The 15,999-nt window shown below is 30.4% G+C and overlaps 1 pseudogene; it reads right to left on the reverse strand.

The window, feature by feature from the left end:
* Positions 1-4,846: 4,846 nt before the first annotated feature.
* LOC149559566 (uncharacterized) overlaps positions 4,847-15,999 on the reverse strand; it is a 97,290-nt pseudogene continuing 86,137 nt past the window's right edge.

Here is a 15,999-nt window from a genome sequence, read left to right on the forward strand (position 1 = left end):
ACCAAAAGACATGTTAGTGCCAAGCTTATTCCATAAAGTCTTCCAAAAGTGACTCGTGAATTTCACATCTCGATCTGACATAATGCTTAATGGAAGTCCATGAATCCTTACAGCCTCTTTGAAAAAAAAAAAAAAGCTATATGAATTGCATCATTAGTTGTCTAACATGGAATGAAATGCCCCATTTTACTGAATCTATCAACAACAACATAGATGCTATCATATCCTTGCTTAGTTTTAGGCAAACCTACAAAAAAATCCATACTTAACAATGTCATGGTCATATGGGAATTGGAAGAGGCTGATAAAGACCTGCATTGCTCATTCCTCTGTTTGCCTTCATACACACCATGCATTGCTCCACATACTTGGTTACATCTTTGACTAATTTAGGCCAATAATAGAACCTTTGCACTAGTTCTATTGTCTTGCTAATACCAAAATGCCCACTCAAGCTGCCATTATGCTTCTCTTGTATTAGGTTCTCTCTCATGGAACCTCTTGGAATACACAACTGATTAACCTTGAAAAGTAATCCATTTTGTAATGTGAATTCTAAAAATTGCTATGGAAGTGATTCTCAAAATCAGTACATACCTTGTATGCATCAGCAAAGTCACTGTCTCCTTTATAGAGGTCCTTAAAACACCCCATTCCAATTCTTTGGAGTTGAATCTCTCAAACAGTCAAGACTCTTCTACTTAAGGCATCAACAACCTTATTTAATTGCCCCTTTTTATGCTTTATGGTTAAGGTGAAAGCTTGCAAATACTCCATCCATTTCAAGTGCTTGTTACTTGGCTTCTCTTGTGTATTAATATAACTAAGGGCTTGGTTATCAGTAAAGACAAAAAACTCTTTAGGCAGCAAATAGTGTCTCCACTTCCTAAGACACTGGACTAAGGCATACAATTCTAGATCATAGGATGAGTATTTCTTCTTAGCTTCATTTAGCTTCTCACTATAGAAGGCAACTGGTCTACCTTCTTGACTCAACACCCCACCCACAGCTAGGCCACTTGCATCACACTCTAAGGTGAACAACTTTTTAAAGCTAGGCAATTGTAGGATGGGTTGAGTGGCTACTTGCTTCTTCAACATATCAAAGGACTTTTCAATTTCTAAGGTCCACCTAAACTTAGACTTAACTCCCCCCTTTATGGTACCAAGTAAGGGTACACAAATACCACTAAAATTTCTAATGAATTTCTTATAAAATTGGGACAATCCATGGAAGCTTCTTACCTTAGTGGTAGTGGTAGGTGTAGGCCAACTTAGGATAGCAGAAACTTTCTCCTTGTCCATCTTCAACATTCCTTTCGATACCACAAATCCTAGATACACTAACTCTTGCTTGAAGAAGTCACACTTCTCAAGGTTGATAACTAGCTTCTCCTCATGAAGCCTCTTCAAAACTGCTTCTACATGCTTGACATGTTCCTCTTTGGTCTTGTTGTAGATGAGGATATCATCCAAGTACACCGCCACAAATCTACCTGTGAAGTATTTGAGCACTTCATTCATGAGCCTCATGAATGTGCTAGGGGCATTCGAAAGACCAAATGGCATCACAAGCCATTCATAAAGACCATTAGTAGTCTTAAATGTTGTCTTAAATGAATGTTATTGTAGTTTCTACAGAAGGTGCAATGTTTTTTGAAATTGTGGATTGTGAAAGAGAGGTAAAGGACAATCCTTTCATTGCAAACATTCTCATCCAAGCCATTGAGCAAGTTGGCCCTTTACATCTACTTGCCTTTGCATTGAGCCTCAAGTTCTATGTGAATCGATCCTCAAGGGGGGTATGACAAGAGTTGCCCCACTTAAGAGATTCTGAAGTTGCTAAAAGGTACAAGGGAGCCCTTCAAAGACTCTTTCCCAAGCTCCTATGACATGCAATGAGGTCTAAATTGAAGATTTTCGAGAGCACTGATGATTGTGGTCTTGAAGCTCTTAAAGCCAAGAACAATGTTGATGCTCATAAATGGGGGTGCTTCCATGGACAAATATACCAGAACTTGCAACCTATTGCCATCAAAATTTTCTCACAAGTTCTTTAATCTTAAAATTATAATTTCTAATTTCTTGTTGATAAATATTCAAAACTCGCCATGCTATACTTTCAAATTTGTAAATCTTGATAGGTTGTTAGTTCATCATCATCCGAGAGGAATTGGAACACATACTCCTCCATCCACTCAATAAAATGCAACCAATTAAAATCCAATAAGATAGATAACTTGGTCTTTGTGCATTCAAACTTGAAGCTCACAACTCACAAAGAGAATACCTACAAAAAAGGGGAGGCAAAACATTGGGATGTTAAAACCTAGACTGCAGAGTTGTTAATCCACTTTGATGCACTTGCAATTGATGATGGTGCTCATGAGATACTTAATGATGTTGAAGCTGATCATGAACCTATAGAAGTGATATTTAAGTTGATCCTGAGGCTGCAGATGAGAATACTAATGCTAGTGACACAATTGTGCTTGTAACCAGCAACTACCTAATGATGATGATTTCGTTTATGATTTTTGATAATATTTGATTGCATGACTGATTAATAATGTTGGCATTATTTTTTTTACACTAAAACATTGATATGGTGTATTCTGACATTTTGTCATGCCATTCCAATTAAATCATTAATATATGTGGCGGTGTATTTTGCTAAGTTGCATTAATATTAGCATAGTGGTGTATGAACTTATTTGCTACAACATATATATATTATTAAAAAAGAAAAAAAATCTTGGACAATCGAACCCAAAAAAAATTAAGTGAATTTCGAAGCCGAATATCGAACTCGCATTAGAACCGGAATCCGAACCAGCAGCTTAGTATTATTTCACTTAACACATAAAGTTACATCACTGGGCATCTAAATGTTACTTCTAGACTCCATCTTTGTCTCACTAACTTTGCAAAGAGGAATTTCTGTTTGTTGGTTGCATTCTTGACATAGTGATGGTTATGAAAGCTGCTCATTGTTGCAGAGTTAGTTTGGGGCTATTTTGTTGAGTGGCAACTTTGACAATGGTGTAGAAGCTCAACAAAGAGAAATAACCTCGAATCCATTTCTTTCCTATGTATTTTGATAACTTTGCTCTCTGAATAATGGTGGTCAATTCATATAATTAGCTTGTCACCTTGATTTTATGTTATTTTAAAAAAAATTAATACATTCATTTTGAAAATGTTTTGATTGTCTTTCTAATATTAACATTTAATATTTTTAAATACTTGATTTAGATTTAAATCATTTTTCACCAAATTTTGGGACAGGGGAATGAGGGGACAAGATGGGGGGGCAAAAGGCCTAAATTTGGGGATGGCAAGATGATTGATGGGGCTTGGAGCAGAGCTAATATAGATATAGTACTTCAAAAACTAGTTATTAAGAATGTATAAGAATCACATTTCAAATGAAACTGTGGTAAATTAGTAAAATAACAAAATTGAAAATACTAAATAGTAAATAGTAAAATACTAAGATATGAATTGTATGTGTCAAATATGACTGCTGATCATGACTGATATTTTATGAATAGTGATAGAGTCATTTACCACTGTTTATATGAAACCCTTATACACTGAGATTAACCATATATGAAAATGGAATTGGATAATCTGATAATCAACTCTTGAGCAAGTTTTTTTTTCTATTTTGCATTCTCTCATCCTGATGATGGATCATGGAGTGTGATCCGAAACGTTGATGCTAAAAATACTTACACAATAAAATCCATATATAAATTCACACATTTCAAATGAACTGTGGAAATCTAATAATGGTAACCAACTGTTGGATAAATATGACAGTAGCAATAAAAATGGAAACACCAACATAGAAACCCCAGTTCTGATTTTTATTTAGGGTAGCTAGTGTAATCACTAATCAGCAATAATGTATGCAAGACCAGCTGCAAACCTTCATAAAGCTAAAAGTGCTTTTCAGAAATGTGAAATTTCAAGTCTGGGGGCTTGCCAAGGGATGTAACAGTTTGACTAAACTTCTTTATCGATAACTTAACAGTAGAGTGAATCTCATTTAAAGCAAAATACTAACTAATAATTTTACAGACTATCATATAAGTTTTGAAAGGGTAGAAGTAGAAATCTTGATATTATTCACATCCCATTACACTGCAAATGTTTTCAGTTTTCACTAGTTTTCCGTCCTTTTAGATTAAGCTAAACACCAAAGATTCACTAGTATGGTTTTTAAAGTTCCCAAACAATGGGTGTAGAAAGTACAGTTCTTTTCATTTGGGGTTTGGATTAAGAGAAACCACTATCAATATCTCAATAAAGTTTCCAGGTTTCACAGCCATCAAGAGCTTTTAGGTTCCATTTCACAACCAAAGAAATATCCTTAATATACAAAATTTGTAGGGTATATTCTCCCTTGAATTCTAGGTTTGCAACTTCACTCTCAACTAACTGCAAGCCTCCTACCTAGGTTACCATCTAATCGAAGGAAAGCTCTAACCATTTTTTTTTAAACTACTTCATATGTGAAGAACAATACCAACCTTAAGGCAAACTTGAAATTTTCAGCAATAGACATGAAATTATTATGCCACTTATTCATTTGTTTAACCATCTTCTTCATCACAAGTGACCACATGTCCCTTTAGTGAGAACATAAGAAATTTGGATTTAAAGGTACACCACTTGTTTGGTCAAAGAACTACCCTATCTAATAAATCTTTGAAGCTCAAAAGGTGAGGACAACATGTAATATTTCTTAGGGTAAAATAAAGAACCCCCAAGGATAGTGAATAGAAACTGGTTAGGGTTCCACTCAGGTACGTATGGGTTTTCTTCTTTAAACCAGCAACTAGAAGTATGCAGATCTGCCAGTTATATGCCAGCAACGATTGTAAATGCAGTGGTAGCACCTTGTTATGTGCTTCATGTTGTGAAATCCAAGAATATCTTTCTTCAGTTTTTCATAGGTTGCCTCATGCTCTATGAAATCAGGATCTGGTTTAAAAACATCCAGACCAAATTCTTGATCAAGTTCATCTTCTAGGAAAACTTCATGTGTTAACTGATCCTCTTGCTCTACAAGATCCAATTCTGGATGCACAACTGGATGACCCTCAAACTTTGTTTTGCGAATTGCAAAAAGACCTTCAATTAAAAACTGCACTCGTTTGTTAATTTCCCCCTCATGGAGAATACCTCTAAATCTTTCAAAAATCCCATAGAGACCCTTGGGTGAAAGGTCTTGCAACAAAGATCCACATTCTTTAACAAACCCAATAGCAACCTCTACACTATCATCTGTAGAATTCTCAAGTAAAAGAGTAAGCAGTTCCAAGGCAATGATCTCATGTGCAACTTATTGATTCACTAAATGAGCTATGAATTTTGTTGCTACTATCAACAGGTGCTTGTCATTGCGCTTGTATGCCCTTTTAAGCTGTAATATAGTCCTTCGCAAGAGCAGATTACCAACTTCAAGAAACTTGGTGTTAACTACAGCAACCAAGGCAGAAAAAACATCTGTGAATCCAAGGGATGTCATTTGAGATTTCATACAGGACCTACAAAATAGACCCCTTCCACGGACCAGATTCTCTGCAAACAATTCTGGAATGATGGTCTTGATGTTGGATGCATTTACCTTATTTACCAACCCATTGATACTCTTTCGAAGGGCATCCCATGTCATCCGCTGGTATTCCACACTATTCTTATCTTCGACATCGGGCATCATTTGCGCCAGCTTGAATGGGGGAATGTAAACCCCCCCACTTCTTCCAGTACCTTTCTCCGTTCCTCTTACAGGACCCTCGCCATTCCCATTATGAGATGGAGCGGGCACACCAGAAATTTTCATTTCCACTGCCTGTTTGTCCTGCTTGTTTGTATTGCATGTCTCCTTATGAGACCTAGTTTTCTCATAACCATATTTTTCTTCAGGCTTCTCTTTTATGTGACTCCTCGTTTCTCTATATTTGTCAGGATCTTCGTGTCTTCTCTTGTTTATGTCCCTGTCCTTGTCCATCTCCCTACTTCTATGCAAGAGCTGCCGGTTGATCTTTTCTTCGCTGGAATCGACAAGCTTTTCTTTTTTGCGAGATTTTCTTTCATCTGATCGGTGCCTTCTGCCGCGATCCCTTTCATTCCTGCGTTCCTCGGGAGAAACCCTAATTCTAGAATTATCTTCCACGATCTTCTGCTTATTTCTCCTGCCTGTTCCAAACTTCTCATCCTCTCTATCCTCTCCCTTTCTGTCTTCTTCCACGGAAATTTCACCCTCTGAGAACTGCTTCCCTCATTCACCGTGTCTGCTCATGTTTGATGTCTCAGTTTGAATGGCCAATTCAGATTCTTGCCTACAAAAAAATTTAAAATACTTAATCACTAAATTTTCAAGCGTTTACAATAGAAGATTCAATTTTTTTCCAGATTTCACACAAACCAGGGAAGATGCTGTGAACTTACCTGGCAAGGAGAGCCTCAATCAAACAAACAAATCAAGAAAACTGGCTTTCGAACCCCTGCAGCTCAACTTGAAACTATAAAAAAAAACTCGTCTCGAAGATATACAACTGGCCACACGTCAAAGTACTTTTAATTCGGAAAAAATAGACATGCATATTCTTAAAACACCGTAATACGCAATACATTTTTTCCTCTAACTTTAAAATTTCAGAATTGTACAAATAAAATTAAACTAGCTTATATATACTTCTATATATATTATGCTGAGAGTAATCATTCTCGAGGAGCCTATTTTCATTTTCATAAATTCCAACTGTGATTAAAATAACATACAAGCCTCTTTGTTCTTTTGGGCCGAGTGAATCATCTCTTGAATGATTAGAATTCCATCCATAATAGATTTTCCTAGAACAAAATTTGTTTGTTCTTCAGAGATAATTTTTAGAAGAATTAAAAATTAATTAAAATTGAAATCTAAATCAAAGTAGAATATTATAACTAATTTTGAATTTCAATTTACATCTACATTTAAATCTAAATGAAAATGTAAATAAAAAATAGAAATCTCACCTGCAAAAATATTACTCCAAAATTTCAATTTACTCCTATTCAAAAACTCCAATCTAATCTTCTAATAACCTCCACCTCTTCCTTTGTGCAAAAACATAAAATGAAAATGAAATGAGGAGCCTTGGTTTTATAACTTCTGAGAGGCTCCTCATATCCCCAAACAGACGTCTCTTCACATTCCACGAATTTGTTTCAAATTCCCCAACTCCCCACAAAAAAAAAACATGAATGTGCATGCAAAATTATATTTAACAAAAAAAAAAACCATATTGAAATTATTTCCCCCTATTTTTTTGGGCCCTACTTTTTCGAGTCCTACTTTTTCGGGCCCTACTTTTTTGGGCCTATTATTTTGGCCTCATTTGGCTACCTATTATTTCGGCCAGCTATTATTTCAAGAATTCTTTTTTAATATTTAATTTGGAAATTTGTAACCACTCCCAATTCTTTTTTATTGACAAAGAATCTTGACATATTCCCGTGCTGGGCATTTTTGCTGCCATTGTATATAACGCCTCTCAGCGTAATAATAAAACAAGTCTCATAGAGTGGCTTAATATCTTTAGTTTTTATAAATCTAATTTTAACTTAATAAATTAATTATAATATTATAATATATTGAAAAAATTATATATAAATATAATTATTTATATATTATAAATAAATTATAATATGAAAGCAGTAATATTTTCATAATAATAATATTAAATAATATTTCTTAAATAATTATATAATATAATTTTTTAATTTTTTGAGCAACAAAAATTATATTATAATAAAATATAATATTAAAATATTAAAATTTAAATCAACTCACTTACATTTAAAAAACTTGCATATATAATATGCAATGTAATAGTTTGATAAGAAAATTTAAACAATGATTATTTGGAACACTAGAAAAAAAACTAAAATTCAAAAACTATTTAATAATAACATACATTATAAGAGAGCATATGTCGACTGTGGTATTTAGTTCAATATCTAAATATAGATAATATCTTTCTATTTGAATATTTAAGAATGATGTAAAAAAAATTAATTAATTGAAATAGACAATACATAATTAATATTTAAATGGTATATTTTGAGTTAAATTATTTTTGAATAAAAATTAAATAAATAGTTATATAAAAAATAAAATTTAACATTAAGAATATACTATTTTTAATTATTATAATTTAACAAATAAATCTATAATATATTTACATTTTGTAATTATTTCAATTTTATTCATGACTTTATATGTTAAATAATTATATTATTAAAATTATAATGCATTACATATACTTTTAATAGAAATAAAAATTCAATAAATCATAAATCATATCCAAGTGTAATTACAAATAAAAGTTATAGAATATTTTTCAATATTTTTATTAAAAACTATATTGACAGTTTTACTTATTTAATATCGTATAGTATACTAGCAGTCGCATGCTTTTGTACATGCAATAGTGGGCCAATAGGAAATGGGATTTAAGAGAAAAATGTAGAATGAACATTAAATAATGTAAATATAGGTTTTTTTTAAATAAAAATAAAAAAATTTAAAGATTAAAACATAGATATAAAATTTACAATATTTAAGAAATTTGAATATTGCTTAAGAAATGTGTTCAATAATTTCAATATTTTACAATTAAATTCAATTTATCAAATATGAAAAAAAAAAAAAAAAAAAAATTATTACAAAAAATTAATATGAAAAATACAAAACTAATAATATGAAAAATAGCGACATCTCTGACGAATATTCTATTAACTAAATAAATTATAGAAATTGAAAAAATAATATTTAACCAAAAAATTAAATTACTTAAAAAATAATAATTCAAAAACTAAAACTTAAATTAATTTAAAAAAATGAACAGTTTAATAAATAGAGATCACAACATAATCTAATGTGAGATAACAAGCAATTATTTCTTAAAAAACAAGTGTCATAGAGTGGCTTAATATCTTTAGTTTTTATAAATCTAATTTTAACTTAATAAATTAATTATAATATTATAATATATTGAAAAAATTATATATAAATATAATTATTTATATATTATAAATAAATTATAATATGAAAGCAGTAATATTTTCATAATAATAATATTAAATAATATTTCTTAAATAATTATATAATATAATTTTTTAATTTTTTGAGCAACAAAAATTATATTATAATAAAATATAATATTAAAATATTAAAATTTAAATCAACTCACTTACATTTAAAAAACTTGCATATATAATATGCAATGTAATAGTTTGATAAGAAAATTTAAAGAATGATTATTTGGAACACTAGAAAAAAAACTAAAATTCAAAAACTATTTAATAATAACATACATTATAAGAGAGCATATGTTGACTGTGGTATTTAGTTCAATATCTAAATATAGATAATATCTTTCTATTTGAATATTTAAGAATGATGTAAAAAAAATTAATTAATTGAAATAGACAATACATAATTAATATTTAAATGGTATATTTTGAGTTAAATTATTTTTGAATAAAAATTAAATAAATAGTTATATAAAAAATAAAATTTAACATTAAGAATATACTATTTTTAATTATTATAATTTAACAAATAAATCTATAATATATTTACATTTTGTAATTATTTCAATTTTATTCATGACTTTATATGTTAAATAATTATATTATTAAAATTATAATGCATTACATATACTTTTAATAGAAATAAAAATTCAATAAATCATAAATCATATCCAAGTGTAATTACAAATAAAAGTTATAGAATATTTTTCAATATTTTTATTAAAAACTATATTGAAAGTTTTACTTATTTAATATCGTATAGTATACTAGCAGTCGCATGCTTTTGTACATGCAATAGTGGGCCGATAGGAAATGGGATTTAAGAGAAAAATGTAGAATGAACATTAAATAATGTAAATATAGGTTTTTTTTAAATAAAAATAAAAAAATTTAAAGATTAAAACATAGATATAAAATTTACAATATTTAAGAAATTTGAATATTGCTTAAGAAATGTGTTCAATAATTTCAATATTTTACAATTAAATTCAATTTATCAAATATGAAAAAAAAAAAAAAAAAAAAAATTATTACAAAAAATTAATATGAAAAATACAAAACTAATAATATGAAAAATAGCGACATCTCTGACGAATATTCTATTAACTAAATAAATTATAGAAATTGAAAAAATAATATTTAACCAAAAAATTAAATTAATTAAAAAATAATAATTCAAAAACTAAAACTTAAATTAATTTAAAAAAATGAACAGTTTAATAAATAGAGATCACAACATAATCTAATGTGAGATAACAAGTAATTATTTCTTAAATAAATAAGAAAAAAAATACTTAAAAGTGGATATTTAAATCATAATCTTATGTGAACAAATTAGATTATTATTAATTTTTAATTTAAATAACAAAATGTTTACTAAAATATTTTAAATAGATTAATAAATATTATTTATTTAAATTAAATTTATTAAATATGAAAAAAAAATCATTTAAAAAACCCATCAAAAACTTTATTATGAAAAATTAATAAGAGAAATACCAAAAAAAGTCTAATAAATATTCTATTAACTAAATAAATTATAGAAACTAAAAAATAATATTTAAAAAAAAAATTAAACTAATATAAAAAAAAATTAAATTTTAAAAACTAAAATCTAAATCAATTTTAAAAATCAAAAGTTAATTGAATAGATCACAACATGAGCTAATGTGAAGATCACAACTAATAAATAGAAAAAAAGAAAAACAATAGTTAAAACTGGAGATAACAACTAATAAATATCAAAAAACTGGCTGATAAATAATTAACGGGAAGGATTTTCAATTTTTCAGTCAAACTCTTGCAAAATTTTCATCAAAAATTTAATTTCCGGGAACAAAGTTCCCACAAATAGCCTATCGGCTAAAATATATTAGAATAATATAATTATAAATATCATATTCATACTTATTTAATGGTTAACTTTAATTATATAATTAATTAAAGTTTCAATTTTATATGAAAATCTAATTATAATCTTAGTAAAATATCAACTACTATTTCTTTTCAATCTTAATCTTGATTTTAATCAAATATAATTGAATTGATTATTGTTGCCATGGATCTTTTACCTGCTAAATTGTAATAATTCCATCTATATTTTGAGTGAAAACAAGTTTGAACATATCAAACTTCAAGCTTTGAAAGGGCCAATTATCTATTGTATTTTTAATGACTTCCTGAACTTGATGCATCTGTTTTGTCTACGGCTTGTCCAACACTTTGAATTTTTTAAATCTGGTTCCCGAGTCTTAAGTTATCAAAGGTTAATGACGCCTTCCAAAACACGAATTTCATCTCAAAATCTTAACCTCTCCATCAAAAAAATGTTAAGATAAGTTTCCAAAATACGTGTTTTTAAACAAATTTTCAACCATTGACATCATCTAAAAAGGTTAAGGTTTGGGATCCAAAACATGTGTTTCATCTTAAAATCTTAACCTCTCCATCAAAAAGGGGTTAAGATAAATTTCCAAAACACGTATTTTGAACCATTAACCTTAACCTCTCATCCAAAAAGGTTAAGGCTAGAGGCTCAAAACACGTATTTCAAAAACAATTATTAACCTCATTTTTCTGAATGTTGAAAGATAAGATTTGAAAGAGGAGTCATCTCAAAGGCTTCTCTCTGATAGAAAATACATCTCAATCGTGAAAGAACGAAGATATTTCTTCAAGGTATTCGATAGAGGCTTCAAAAATCTAAAAGCAAGATAATGTGCAAAGAAATCATTGGGGAGAGAAATGTTGAAATCCTAAGAGCTCTCTTGGAAATAGATTTCCTCCTCAAGAAAAATTAGTAGGTGAAGATTATTGATTTACAAGGGAAAGTGATATTACTTCTCCATACAAAACCCATGATGTGCATCATTCCAAGTTATTTGGCATTAGATGACATGTACACAAAGATGCAAGGTAGCCATGAAGATCATGAAGAAGTGGTTTGGGTTGCGTTGTGTGATGAAGGAGAAAGAACAATGTTTGAAAGAGTTGTTGCAGATACTCCTTGGCCTGTGCTCCCTAATCCATGATTGATTAAATAGTCATTGGAACATTTTTTTTTTACTTCACTAAATTTACCATCATGGTGTGCAAGGGTGATGGTGGTGGATGGCAAAGGAAGAATATCCAACAAGGATGCTTTGGAGATGATAGAAAGGTGGCAGGTTCAATGGTAAGAAATAGTTGTGAGAGAACCTCAAGGAGGAAGCTCAAGTAGGAGTTAGGATGTAGCCCGATATGTAGGAGGCATGATAGTAAAGTGTGAAGTTGGTTATTGAAGAGTCAGCTATGAAAATCAATGAAGGAGACTAGAATTGGGTGCTTATGTATAGGAAGTCGGTTATTATTAACCTTTGATAATAAGAGAAGGGTGGTGGCTTTCTTTTCTATGTAGAAAGGTTGTATGGAAACCAAACCCCATACTTTTTATTTGATTGAAAATATCAACATGAGAAAAACATGGTGAAGCCATATGTTGGTCTAAGGAAAGCACTGGCCAAAGTATGAAGTTTATGACCTACTTGACAAAATACACTAGGATACAGAATTTCTACTCGTGATCGGGCACTCCACGTGACATGCTAATTATGTGGAAACATAAAGAGGACATGGAAACTAGTTGATTGATTGTCTAAAAATGATGTTATCCTTGCAGCTTGGGCAGTATAAACAAGGCAGGTGAATTGTGTGACCAAATTCCACACTAAAGAGTGTTCATCATGATTACAAATTTTGTATACATTTGGCAAAATAGATGCAACTGCAAGTATTCAGATGGATTTCATGATCAATAGTTGTCAAGATTCTACTAAGCAAAGCTACTAACTTGTTTGATAAAGTACCAAGGCAATATACATCATTACACCAATGCAATGGATGTTTCTTGATGTTGATAGGTTATTGTTAATCTAAGAATGTAATCTATTTGACATAATGACCATGCCCATATGATAGACTCCATAAGACATCTTTAGTAGATAATGGAAACATGGAGGTGTTTGATGTGGAGTTCATTATTACGACTAACAAGTTGATGGGTGTCGAGAAAGAATCATTTGACAGTGGTAGACCAAGCTTCAACTAGATTCATCAAGAGTTATAAATTGGGTATGGTGGGTCACGGTTACAAATCTTCATAAGAAGACCGACACTATACATACACATCGGGAGGTGCAGGATAGAAACAAATATAAAAGTATATACCAATCTCCCTTTTCTTGTAGCTGAGTCTCTACATAGCATTTCTAGAGCACCACGATATCAATCTTCATATACAGTTGAGGGATTACTTGATTTACAAAGTGATTCAACATTCGTCTCACAAATTTGTGAGAAGACAAATGTAGAGTAGATATAAGCACAATTGGAGAGATCATTAACCTAAAGTCAGTATTCGGTGCACTCATGTATGCCTCATGCTCTTGATCTCTTCATGAAAAGAGGATATATATTCATTAATAAAGTGATATAACTCAAGAATAAATCATTCAAATATCAAAAGGAGATCTATAAGGATTGATTATTCAATCTTCCTCTCGAAAGATGTAAGATTTTAGTTTTAGGTTATATTGGGTTAATTTTGTAGAGGTTAATTAACCTCACCCAAATCACGTATTTGGGAAGTAGTCCCTCTAGACACAAAGGAAGGCTGCATATCAACAGACTATCCAACTACTGTGAACAATTTACCACATACACTCCGTTGGGCTATTTTCAAGTGACAAATCTATTTATCAACAATTATAAAATGAATAGGTATGTTTAATATAGTTATAATTGTAATAAAATTAAATTTAAACTTTTTTTTTTAGCTTAAATGTATCTTAAGGTACATTTTTTAATATATATGTGATTAGTAATATTATATATTTTATATCATGGTAAATTTCATATTATATAAATTATAATTTTTTATATAATACTTGTTTTCAAATATGACACAATTATATATTATTTTTTGATCTAAAAATATAATTGCATACAAAAATTAAATTTAAAATAAAATAACAGAATCTAAAGTTTTAATTACAATAAGATAAAACTACAATGAAGAATAGTTTTAGGGAACTATACTAGTTAAAAATTGTAATTTTATAGTGTTTCCTATACAAGGTTAAATGGTTTAGTAAAAGTAGTAAAAACAAAAATGTTATTAAATGATGCAATAATACTAGCATAGGGAAAGTATGAATAAGACCTAAATAAATTAATAAAACTAAATAAAAGATATTTCTGCATGTAATCCTAAATTGTTGAATAGAAAATTTGAATCTATAATTTTTTATTTGTATATTTAAAAATGACATTTTAGAAAATATTTAAACCTATCCTTTTGAAAATAAAAGCCACAATTAGTTACTCTCTCCCCAAACTAATTCTCACTCTCTCTCCCCCGTACTCAAACCTTTTTAAAAAGTTAGGTTAGAGAGTTAGAGTTGGAGTTAAGTTGGAGAGTTTGAGTTAATGATCAGCCTTCTCACTCTCTCTCCTTGAACCCATACTCACTCTCTCTCCCCAAACCTTAACTTTTCAAAAGTTTGAGTTAAGATTTGAATTTCACCCCAATTTTTTTTTTGCCACCTCTCAATATTTCCAACAATCCCAACTCAAACTTTATTTTAGAGTATTTACCTCTCAACTTCTCTTCTGGAGTAGAATACACAAATGACAATGAGCTATTGACAAATATTTTGGAGAGAGAGTTGTGTGGCCTCATGAAACAAAAGCACAAGGAGTTTGACAAATAACTCCCATAAAGGTTCATATGCTTTCATATTCTTAATGTTAAACCACAATATGAAATGATGTAAAATGTGCAATTCAAAGTTCATTAAAATTTTGTAGATAATGGTTAAGCAATTCCAAATGTGAGTGTGAATGCCCTGAATTTGACAAAAAAATAGGCACATAGAGAGAGTGGTCCCCTCAAGATCTGATAATGGTGAGAAAATGACCCTAGGAGAATTCCAAATTTGAATAGGAAATACATATGCAACAATGATGGATTTGGTGGGTTATTGAGAATGAAAGAGAGACACATTGTATGGTAAGATAATAATGGTGAACATGCTCAAAGGAAAAATCAAATGGAATGCTCACTATTTGATGGCCTCCATTAATAGAAAGTTTGACACCTAGAATGCATAGTGGAAAAATAATAAAAGAAGCATCAACCTGTATGGTGAAATGCCCAAAGATAGTTTGGTATACCAAACTGATATGTATGCAACATATGGAATCATAGGCACAACATCAACCATATGTTTGACATAATGCATGCAAAGAATATGACGGGTATGGGGTTCTACGCATGAGGGAAATGTTTAAAATCCCCATGGAGGTGCTCGGTTAGATCAAGATATAGTTCTAGACATTTCCCTACTCTTGCAACAATCCCACAAGTAGTTGTCAGCAATTTATCCATACATGCAATCAAGAAACTCAAAAATTTGTCCACTATGACACATTCACGATGTCTAGGCATGATTTATCCACTATGACCCATAGGGAAATGTCCACTATGAACCTGGGGACTTCCAAATCTATCCACTATGACCCAGTCATGATGTCTAGGCATGATTTATCCTTTACAAAATCATTTCACATAAGTTTGACCATTTTTAACCTGTTTGGCAACTTTTGCACAATTGACATCTTTTTGACATCGTTTCCTAACTTTTTCCAATTGACAAGGTATACTCTTCAACCTATGCACAACGATGTAAAAATGTCATACAGGACAAGATAACTCAAAAACACACCTTTCTTGGTTTGCCATGGTATAAGACCCAAAACCCCTAACACCCAAAACATAAACAACCTAAAGCAAGAAAAAAAACCACCTGGAGTGAGTTGAACCTAGTCAAATCCACCTAGGAGCAAACCCAACAATGACCTTTTGAG

This window comes from Cupressus sempervirens, chromosome 5 (genome assembly GCF_028749045.1).
Source record: "Cupressus sempervirens isolate cs-2001-9-10 chromosome 5, ASM2874904v1, whole genome shotgun sequence".
NCBI classification, from domain to species: domain Eukaryota; kingdom Viridiplantae; phylum Streptophyta; class Pinopsida; order Cupressales; family Cupressaceae; genus Cupressus; species Cupressus sempervirens.